Source organism: Bombyx mori, chromosome 13 (genome assembly GCF_030269925.1).
Source record: "Bombyx mori chromosome 13, ASM3026992v2".
Classification (NCBI taxonomy): Eukaryota; Metazoa; Arthropoda; class Insecta; order Lepidoptera; family Bombycidae; genus Bombyx; species Bombyx mori.
In genome coordinates this window covers 14140550-14149620 of record NC_085119.1, presented here as the reverse complement: position 1 = coordinate 14149620, position 9071 = coordinate 14140550, and the positions used below count along the sequence as shown (strand labels likewise).

At 37.0% G+C, this 9071-nt stretch overlaps 1 long non-coding RNA gene across 1 annotated transcript; it reads right to left on the bottom strand.

Annotated features, from left to right (window-relative positions):
* Positions 1–7290: 7290 nt before the first annotated feature.
* Positions 7291–8257, bottom strand: LOC110385523 (uncharacterized). Its single transcript, XR_002430773.3, has 2 exons — positions 7970–8257; positions 7291–7670 (listed from the first exon to the last, which is right to left on the bottom strand). It is a non-coding gene; the product is annotated as an uncharacterized LOC110385523 (long non-coding RNA).
* Positions 8258–9071: the final 814 nt, after the last annotated feature.

Sequence of the window (9071 nt, the reverse complement as noted above, 5' to 3'; positions counted from 1 at the left end):
ATAAAAGAATTATGAACTCAATTTTAATAGTCATATGACCTTTATTCGAGTGCTCTAAACACGTACCAAGATAGGTGTACTAGAACAATTAAAATACACTCAAAACGTGTTTATAAACAACTTCCAATGTGAAGTAACGTTATAATAACAGGACCAAACTGTATAAAATATTCAAAATTTGTATAATAGTCTGTGATGTCTATGAATTAGTCTATGAACTTTTATGTAGACTCAAATCTAGTGGCTTTCACGTAGCGATATACTTGACCTCTGATAAACACTTAATACATACAAGTGTAGCCTACTTGTAATGGCTCCGTTGGCGGCAAATAGCTCATACTTAGTTTTTGTGGCTTCCGAACAGTGGCTCTGGGAAACTTAAGGTCTGAACCTGTATCTATGAGATACTGTATTTTTGTTTGGTCATACGTGATGAACAGGCGACTTGAAGTCGCGAGGCAGTCGTGTACCTCTGCTGTTTGCTCTGGAAATTTTCCGCTTTCTCTCCTCAAATCCGCAAGGCCGTGTGCACCTTTTGACTCTATCACCGTGTCGTCTATGGTACCACCAGTATTCATTATGTGGGTTGAGCACGTTAATTGGAGCGACTCCGGCCTTGCCTTTCGAGCCTTTAGAGTTGGATATCGGAAAATCGGATATAGTCCGTTTACCTAACGACTACAATTAAAAATTTCATAATTTTTAGAAGAGACTTTTCCATTTTCTTTCGATCTATGTAACCGATGCATTTTGTATACTAGCCACGTAGATGCACTAGCTACATATAGTTGAAGGCAAATAAATTTCGCGATTTGTGGTTGGAAGGTTTCCAGGACGGTGTTGCTGGTTAGCCCGGGATGCTCTGAAACACGACCGGTAACCGCTTGGATAGCGCCTAATACCTGATTTACCAAGAGATGATGTGTTAAGACTGACTCTTTAGAGTTGCTCATGTACAGGTTGACTCGAATTTTCATAGTATTTTCTTTGATTTTCACTAGTTATAAACATAATTAAAAATAAATTTACAGTTTAAACTCGCGTCTGTTATTATCATTATATTAGTTGCGATGTTCCGAATATATTGCAGTTTTCGTGGTCGCTCACAGACAACTGTAAAATAAATTTTAAATAGTTAGTAGTGATATTGAAAATAATTTGCTTAAAATAAATGTGGTATTACGAGTATTGTCAAAGATTACTGACAAACAAGACTGCAATAACATTTGTTTGAAAACAAAAAAGTTATATACATAATTATACGTTTTGTATCTAATCAGAACTTAGTTTTGTTTTTTCCCTTTTTGTTTTTTTTTATTGTTTAGACCGGTGAACGAGCTCAACGTCTATTCGGTATTAAGTGGTTACTGAACAACTCAGGGTCACAGGTAATCTACTACCTATCACTTCGACCATAAGATCATGAATCCAGATAGTTTCAAAAAGAACGTTTTTCACTTCCATAAGCTAAGCCTCTGAAAATTGAAAGGTGAGTTTTAGGTCAGCATGTCGTAAAAATCGTAATGTACCCTCCAAAATACAAATCCGGTTTGCGAACTTGTTACACGTAGCGACCTCACAAACGACGGGGGACATGAAATTACGACTTCCAGTACAAATAGGAAACTTCCGCGCAGTTTCGTCCAACGCAGTATTTCATACGACGAACGCCAAGCTGAAATGGTCAAATCGGTGTTACATTTATACTATTTTGAACAGAATAAGATTTTGTGTTGATGTTGTTTTTAATATTTTCCATTTGCATTATAAAGGTCATTGTCTTCTGCCTTCTTTTACGAACAATAAAAAACAAACGAAAAAGTACAATGTAAATGACATTAATAATAATAATATTAAGGGGTCGTCTCCTAAAGGATAATTCGTCCAGTGTAGTTTGGTTTATTTTGACTCTCTTCTTAGTGGCGAGGGTGGCAGCAAGAAGAATCTAAATGTCCAAAGGAGCAATGACTAAACTATGACATGGAAAAACCGCAATATATAAAAACCAAAAAGCTGGTACGTACATTGGTCTTCTCAATTTTCCTTTATAGCGCCGAATCCTGGACGATAAAACAGAGTGAGAGGACAAAGATCGACGCTTTTGAAATGTGGTGTTGGAGGCGGATGTAGCAAATTCCATGGACAGCACACCGGACCAACTTATCCATTCTTAAAGAGGTCGGTGTTGCCACAAGGCTGTCCGCTATCTGCTTCCAACGATATCTGCCCCGATAACTTAGAGAAGCTGATGGTATTTGGTCAGGTTGACGGGAGAAGATCACGCGGACGCTCACCTACCCGCTGGTCTGATCTAGTAAAGACGCTAACTGGGCTACCAATAAACAAAGCTATAAAGACCGCCAAGGAAAGGAAGACGTGAGGAAGCATTGTGCATCGAGTTGTCAACATTTCAAATTAGACACGACCTTCAGCAATGAGAAGACCGACTCAAAAGAAGAAGTAGGATGGCGGCATCAATCAGTACAAGTCCACAGTAAATCTTATCAGCAGAAACACTGATACTGTCGACATTTTTATACATGGGAATTTAAAGTCCTTGAAAAATCATTCATTAATATTTACATTAAAATGTTACGTTTTTTTTATATTTACTGGTGGTAGGACCTCTTGTGAGTCCGCACGGGTAGCTACCACTACCCTGCCTATTTCTACCGTGAAGCAGTAATGCGTTTCGGTTTGAAGGGCAGACGTTGTAACTATACTTGAGAGCTTAGAACTTATATCTCAAGGTGGATGGCGCATTTACATTGTTGATGTCTATGGGCTCCAGTAACTACTTAACACCGGGTGGGCTGTGAGTTCGTCCACCCATCGAAGCAATAAAAATAAAATAAATAAAAATTTAAATTAAATTAAAACTAAATGAAAACTCAAACATTAAGTTAACAGTGATGACTACCGCCACATTCGTTAATTTAATTCTGTTTATGAAGTAAACACGAGCCCGATTTGGCTAAGTGATCCCTTTGTTGCGGAACAAACGCCTCAAGGTACAAATAAAGGTTGATACGCACACAGACCTCAACGAACACAACACCTGACGTGTTAAATTCTGAAATACTATTATCGAAATTATTCATTGTTCACTATTAATATTTAAGTACGTTGTTTACAATACACATAGTATCTATATATTAATACGTGAAGCAAAAACTTTGTATCCCTTTTTACGAAAATTGCGCGAACGGAGGAGTATGAAATTTTCCACACTTATACAGAATATAGAGAAGAAGTGCACAATGCTCATATTTTTTTAAAATAATGCATAAAAGATACATTAAATCAATAAAGAAAACATTACACACACTACATACCATGTATTTGACGCACACACGCATGCATACTATTTATTGTCAAACTTTTGTTCTTGGCGTCTGTTGTCAAATTGAGAATAGATTAAATATTGTTTGTCTTTGTTAATATTTTTTATAGTGTAGTCTTGGCGAAATTTTTGAAGAAGTATAAAATACAATCATCATAGTGTACAAAGTTACAATTCCAATTAATTATAGTCGAATTTCGACTACTACGGGACCTCTAGTATACATAATTATATACATTACAAGCATAACACACGACAAATCAAATAAGAGATGCAATATAAAGAATGCGATGTTAAGTACAATCTTCTATGCACATAGGCGAGATAAACATTAACTTATATTATTAACGTTGATTTTATAACCGTGGTGTGAACTGATTAAGCCCATAGACAACCCAGCGTTAATGCCAATACGAGATAGTTATCCAGTTTTAGACATAAGTCTCAACCTCCCGCCGTCGGATCAGAGTTCAGTCATATTATCTGGAACCGCTGCGTTCTCGACAGTGCGTTTCCAAAGAGCTTTTTTGCCACGTACCATCCGACTTTGGAATGAACTCCCCTCCACGGTGCTTTCCGAGCGCTATCACATGTCCTTCTTCAAACGAGGCTTGCGGAGAGTACTTTACGGTAGGCAGCGGCTGGCTCTGCCCCTGGCATTGCTGACGTCCATGAGCGACGGTGACCACTTACCATCAGGTGGGCCGTATGCTCGTCTGCCTACAAAGGCAAATAAAAAAATTGGATTTGTTAACGGTTATCTCACCCTTTATACCTATACGCCAATTTGCTGCAATGGACGCAAGAAAGGTACTTTTACCCATACGGATTTACAATAAAACCAGTAATTACGCATAAGGTTTACGAGTTTAATTTCTAATAAAGCGAATGGAAATCGTTCGAGAATATTTGTCGAATACACAAATCGTTTAAAAAAAAATTTTATTTGTCTGTGGGATTTGAACACCGATATAGTCGCATATAATACGAGCAGGCGTCTTATCTTTTAGGCCACGAAGATTTATAAATAGACCTTTAGTGGCGGATAAAAATAAGACTCGTGTTTCTACACAACGATCGTTGTTTAAAGCCCTTGTGAAAGCTCACCCTCCCTCCGTTACAACGTCAATTCTCTTACGAAACAGCTGTATCGGTAAAGCTATGGATAGTGTTCAATATAATCCAAACTGACAACCGATGTGATAAAAGCGACAACGCTGGTGTTTTTCTTTTACTGATTTTCAATTTCACAAGATATATATTTTTTATTTTATTTTTTTATTGCTTAGATGGGTGGACGAGCTCACAGCCCACCTGGTGTTAAGTGGTTACTGGAGCCCATAGACATCTACAACGTAAATGCGCCACCCACCTTGAGATATAAGTTCTAAGGTCTCAGTATAGTTACAACGGCTGCCCCACCCTTCGAACCGAAACGCATTATTGCTTCACGACGGAAATAGGCGGGGTGGTGGTACCTACCCGTGCGGACTCCCAAGAGGTCCTACCACCAGTGATTACTGAAATTATAATTTTGCGGGTTTGATTTTTATTACACGATGTTATTCCTTCACCGTGGAAGTCAATCGTGAACATTTGTTGAGTACGTATTTCATTAGAAAAATTGGTACCTGCCTGCAGGATTCGAACACCGGTGCATCGCTACACACGAATGCACCGGACGTCTTATCCTTTAGGCCACGACGACTTATATATTACGATATATTAGTATATCATTATCTAAATTAGAACGACGCTACACAGAAACAGTTTTAGGCAAATAATCCGAATAAATATATCGACGCTTGAAAGGCAAAAGTGACTAAGCGACAATAACTGATTTGCACATAAATGATAGGCAATAACCATATTCGATGCGCAAAAAAAATATATTTTTAGGTCTATTAAAATCATTTCAATACAGCTACTAGCTAGATTCTACTACAGCTGGATTCGTTAAAATAAATTTTGTTTTCAGGTATTTCAACTTTAAATTAGTCTACTGTAAAGTTCACGCATTATCGCTTAGTCACGTTTGCCTTTCAAGCGTCGATATGGTTAACTAAAAGTAAGTCCTGTTTATTTTACGTTGAGCACAAAATCGCTCACACACATGAATGCGTTGACATTGGATTGAATATTATATAAAATTTAACGATAACGTACCACGCCACGTACAATAAAAGTTTGATGAAACGTTAGATTGGATAAAAAACTACATCATAATTGTATCACCGATGAACGCACTGTCATACCCTTTTTTTTTTTTAACGCTGGGGAATCCATTTACGGATACCCGGTCGAGAGAGGTAATAGACCGGGTTATGTCGGACTCCGGCGCCTCCAGAGAAGAAGAGGGAGAAGAGGAAGACCAAAGTCCTCCTCTTCTTCCAATTCCTACCGGGAGACTACGCCTTGAGAAAGGCGCGCGAGGCGCTGCACGGCGCCTACCACGCAGGACCCGCCCCGCAAAACCGACTACCGACTAAACCCCATCGAGCTCCACCACTCTACCACCACATACCCTACGAATACGTAATAGGTATATTTATTCGTAGGTCATACCGAATAAAAGATTAATTTTGTCTGTACTCTGTAAATATTCATTGTTGAAATTCAAATTTCAGTGGCCATCACATGCGGCTACAGCCATATATCGTCTTGAACCGTTATATCATCAACCGATCCAAGAAATGAAAAAGTATAGAAATAATCTATCTATCTATTCTATCTATATATATAAAAATTAATTGCTGTTCGTTAGTCTCGCTAAAACTCGAGAACGGCTGAACCGATTTGGCTAATTTTGGTCTTAAATTATTTGTGGAAGTCCAGAGAAGGTTCAAAAGGTATTTATATATGAAAATTCTCGGAATTAAATAAGAATAACAATTTTGTTTATCCTTTGATGTGTCCCCCATCGGACGGATTCTTTTTGTCTTTTATTTATCGATTGAGGCACTACGATGTCTGCCGGGTCAGCTAGTATATTATATAAATAATAGTAACAGTATAATATACAATTCTGAAACAATAATGATCTAAATCGTCTTCTAGATTAAATTTAAAAAGAACCTAAAGCATGTTTATCAGTTAACAATATTCAGAGAATTCAATTCGAAGAGGCATTGTGATGATAATTGTATGGGCTCCGGCGACAGGAATCGTCGTATAACTTTACATAATGGACTAAAGGGAAGACACTTTAATGCATAAAGTTTCAGTAGGTACTACAAAGATTTTACGCGTCATCAATTCTTGGTGCCATATTAAGATCTTTCCTCGCAAAATAGACCCTGCCGAGCATCGAGCTATGAAGTAAATGGCTCGACACTACATTCGAAATTGTGTTGGGTTTTTTTTGTGCGAAAATATTTCACTATTATATTATTAAGAATATCAATAAAGGTTAACATTTTTTTTACTGTTATGTTACTGTTGTTACTGGAGCCCATAGGCATACAACTTAAATGCGCCACCCACCTCGAGATATGAGTCCTTAGGTCTCAGTATAGTTACAACGGCTGCCCCACCCTTCATACCGAAACACATTGCTGCTTCACGGCAGAAATAGGCAGGGTGGTGGTACCTACCCGTGCGGACTTACAAAAGGTCCTACCACCAGTAATTACGCAAATTAAAATTTTGCGGGTTTGATTTTTATTACACGATGTTATTTCTTCACCGTGGAAGTCAATCGTGAACATTCGACTTAAATGTCTTCTTTAATACCTTAGCAGGCCCATACGACCTCAATGGAAAAGTTGACTATCACTATCCATGGTACAGTTGAGTAATTGCATAAAACACTCTACTGGAACCTTGTTTCAAGGAAGACAGATAGGACTCTGTAAATACCGAACAAGTTCATTTCAAAGTTTCCACTTACCTACGCCGTAAAAATGAAATGTTAGCCGTGACAACCGTAAAAATTTATGAAAAAGAAATGAAATATTATACATTTAATGTTTCGGTTTTGAATATTTAAATTTTAGTGTACATTTTTATAATGATAAAATTCAAATCATAGAACCAAAAACGGATGATGTAAAAGAAACACCAAAGGAAGAAACAGAAAAGGCCCTCCTTAAGACACATTTCAAAGAATATATGGAGATACAATCCCAGGTGGCTTGTAGAGAGCACTTAACGGTAGGCAACGGTGTACCTCTGCCCCTGGTACTGTTGAAGTCCATGTATTACAATTTCCAATTCGATCCGATCCGATACGATTCCGATCCGATCGCACGTCTCAAGACAGGCGACGGCATTCACGTTTTAATAATTGGTTACGCTAATCGATCCGCGAATTCGACTGTCCAAAATGCTGAAAAGAAAAAAATGCTCCTTATATTAACTCTTAAAAATTCATTTACTAAAAAAACGGCGTACCCAGAATGGTTGTATATTGTTCTCACCGAATCAGACGGTTTTAATAAGAACGTATTCTCTTTCACCTTGCTGATGCTTTTCCAAGAAAAATATTTTCTCAGATAATATTCTGTAATACAGCGAGTAGTTTGCGTTTAAATTATTCTAACAGAGCTTTTAGCGGCTAAGAGATTTTTTAAATATTTTATATTTCAACCTGAAAAGCTTTAGAAGCTGTTTAATTAATATACCGACCTTTTGAATATCCACTGCTCTACACATCACGTAGCGCTGAAACGCTTCAAGAAAAAGTACATCTCTTTTATATAAGCGTATTAAAACCAGTCAGGTTATAAGAAAATGATTAAAATGTACAAAATATTTAACTTTCAGTACATCTTACCGAGTAAGATCTTACTCAGTATCTTCTTATGATATATCAAAATATTCACAATTAGCAAACAATTAATTTAATCTTGGCATTTCATTAGTAAAATTTTGCTTAGAAAACCTCAGCAATTATTTCTATATATCCTATTTTTATTAACGTTAGATAAAAATGCCAGTACTAAACTTCAGAACAAACCAATAGACAAAAATACCGATATGCAATAGAACAATAGAACAAAGTGGCTGTTCTTGAAATATTCCCTGACCGCTAAGAATATTACCTTTGTATTCAGTACAATAGGGACGGCCACTAAATTAATTTTAGCAAGTTAGTTTCCAGGAATTTCTGTATAAAGGGCCAAAATTGGTCCAAAAGCGGCTGCTTCGAACGTCCTCAACGGCTTGACGATTTCATTTCATAGTTGGCTTTTGGCGCAATCTAAAAACTTTTGCGACGAAGAAATAGTATCTCGGCTCATAATTAAATCTGACTTTTTCAGTGGACATGAAATACATCATAAAAAACGCACTTAAATAGCAAACCGAACTTATAACTAATTTGGGCCTTTTTATACTGTTGTTAGTGATCAGGAAATTAGAGAAAAGCTACAAAATTACCATATAGCTACTCGTAAGACCACAGTTGAAAAAAATGACAGACCTATAAATTTTGAGATAATGATGAACAAAACTTTTAGGCCCAAGAATTGTAAACGCTAAGTATAATAGATGGAGGGAAACAGTAGATTCAAAAAACCAAACTTAAGATAGAGGGAAACAGTAGGTTCAAAAAACCAAACTCAGTCCCCTCAATACTGAAAAATACTAGCAAACCCTCAAAAAAATATTAGCTACATAGTTACTGAAAGAGCTAGTAAATTTTAGACTAAATAGGCTAATAACTTAGTACAAGGTTTGAAAAAACGAAAAGAATACTTTTAATACTTCATTGTGAAGAAGGATCTCT